The sequence below is a fragment of the Sus scrofa genome, chromosome 2, assembly GCF_000003025.6.
Source record: "Sus scrofa isolate TJ Tabasco breed Duroc chromosome 2, Sscrofa11.1, whole genome shotgun sequence".
In the NCBI taxonomy this organism is placed as follows: Eukaryota; Metazoa; Chordata; class Mammalia; order Artiodactyla; family Suidae; genus Sus; species Sus scrofa.
Window position 1 is genome coordinate 27,183,759 of NC_010444.4, and position 2,828 is coordinate 27,186,586.

The following is a 2,828-nucleotide window of genomic DNA, read 5'->3' on the forward strand; positions in this document are numbered from 1 at the left end:
TGGTACATGTCAAAAGGTTCTGGAGTGGAAAAAGTAGTTTTTCCTGCCCCCCCCCCCTTTAAATAGCATATCGTCAGTCTACCAAATCCTTCTATTGCTTATCTTTAAAAAAAAAAAAAACCCACTGGATTTTGAAAAACAAACTTTCCCAATAAGGCAGTAATTTAAAACTAGTTAACGCTGGAAGTCAAAACTGACCCCAGAATCCCTTTGCTGTTCTTTTCCTCTTTCTCTTTTTGGAATGGCCTCTCCTCTCAGTTCCCGGAGTACTCGTGATACTCCAAATCTCCCCTGCCACCCAACCCATCCAATCCTTGCTCCACAGAATGCTGCAGGCTTGCTTATCTTCTCATCAAAACTCACGTTCTCTTGTGTGTTGAATGAACAGTCTCTAGTGCATACTAAGTTATGATTGGTCAGTTGATAATAACTTCGTGTTTTATTTCATTTTCAAGAATGTGTATCCCATCACAGAATAGGGATCCCATCACAGAATAGGAATCTAACAGTCGGTTGGCCTGTGCTTATGGTGGCGTGAAACCCATTTCTGGCTCTGAGGTCCCTTCAGAACACCACCTATTTTTTAGTCATTAAAGTTTGATGTATCAGGGTGAGACAGATACGTAAACAAACAGCTTAGGTAGCTTAAGGATTTTTTTTTCTCTTGTAAAAAGTCAGAGGTAACTAGAGTTCAGGGCTGATAAGGTGGCCCAGTGGAGTCAATGTTTCAGTTTCCTTCCGTCTTTCTCTTCTGCCATTCTTAGCAGACTTGATGGCTGCAAGATGGCAACTTACAGGAAAGGTGATGAGCAAAGGGAAAAATTAAATGAAAAGCAAAAAAAAAAAAAAAGTCAAAAAGCTAGAGAGGTAAACCAGCCAGGTCTCCAGCGGGGTAGTAGAAAAGGGGCAAGAGACACAGACATGAACATGGGCCGCATGGAAACCTGCTGTGAAGGGATTGTAGTGGCCCAAGAAAGACAAGCTACATAACTGAATTAGGGCAGTATCAGTAGGAGTAAAATGAAGAGAGGATGAAATTGAAGTATCCAAATGATAAAATACGCAGATGTGGGAGTGGAAGAAATCAAAGTTGATTCCCAGGTACAGAACTTTATTTACGAAAACAAAATTGCAGGAAAAGCAGTGAACATTGGAGATGAGTTCAAATTTGAATACATTTTGAATTCAAGGTGTGTCTGTGGGACATAGAGATGATGTCCAGCAATCAGCTGGATATGAACATAAAGATCCAGGGAGTGGTCAGGACTGGAGAATAAAAATTTGCAAATCATCTGCAAACACACACACACACCCTCCCTTGCTATCTGCAGGGGATTGGTTCCAGCACCTCCACGGATACCAAAATTAGGAGATGCTCAAGTTCCTTATATAAAAGGTAACAAAATTGGATAATACAGCCAGCCCTTGATAACCACAGATTCTGCAATTGGATGAGTCCACCGATACCGAACCTGTAAATATGGGAGCCAATTGTGTTCCCCAGGCAAAACGAAACAGGTGCACTGTAGTCTCTCAGGGAACACAAATAGCAATCATTCTTGGTGCAAGCCTGGCGAGACCACGTTATGAGCAAGTGGGTAATGAAAAAGAATCTCAAGATGAAAGGTCAAGGAACTGGATGCAAAACTAGGGGAGAGCGGCATCTCAGAATCCAAGAGTTTCAAGGAGGGAAGAGCTTTTAGGATGCATAGAAAATGCATGCGGAAGAGCTTTGTAAACAAGCTCTTGTATATACATGTATTAGCTGATTTAAGCAGACACACATTAAATATCAAAGCAGGTCCTTCTGATCTGAGACTCCTGTTTGTATAGAGAAAAACCAAGATTAAGACAGCACCAAATAAAGTTCCTTCCTTGACATCCCAAAGCCATCAGAGGATCATGGTAGAAGGCACATGGCATTTTCAGTTATGGGGTTTCCCTGCTTGAACCTTATCTCAAGAATTCCTCCCCTCCTCACTCTGCATAAGCAGCCCTGAGATCCATACTTTCTTACTCTGATCCTCAGAGAATCTCCTGGTCCTCACAGAGATCAGTCTCTTGGAGTAAGATTTGTAGGTGTGGGCTGTTTTCCCCCACTCTCTCTTCCAGGGCACTCCTCAAGCCGGTAATAAAGAGGGTGGTGACAAAGTGATACATGGAAACTTCAGATTACATGGTCACATAAAGACAATTCTAAATGGTGGCTCTGGTTCCAAACTGATGAATATAAGCTTTGAAAACCACAACAGAGTTTTATCTTGGTTCCAAAAAAGTACGGACGTGCCTGTGGCTGAAAAGTACGGGAGCCTATGAGCAGAAAGGAGACTTAGGCTGTAGCCAGGCTTTATAACACTACAGCCAGGCCAAGTGGGAGCTTGGCATGGGGCACACATATGGGTTTTATTTTTTATTTTTTTTATTTTTTTGGCCATGCCCAGGGCATGTGGAAGTTTCCAGGTCAGAATGGAACACACACCTCTGCAGTGACTCTACCTGCTGCAGTAACAACACAAGCTCCTTATTCTGCGGCGCCGCAAGAACACTCCCACAGAAACGTTTTGAAAAACATTGTCATATGAATTTTCCTCCTTTGTTTAAAAAAAATTCTAAGTCCTGGATTTTCCTAGTGTTTTTGTTTTCAATAACAAATCGGAGGAGGAACATCGAACTTCCCGTTTTCAGGGTTTTAACATAACGATCTAGTCCTGGCCACAAGTCTTATTTTGAACCGGAGCGGGGAGCCGAGTCACTGAGCCTGCGTTGGCTGGGCGGCCGGCTGGGTCCGGTGACCTTGGGCGGGCGCCTGCGGCGCGTGCGGCGGGGCC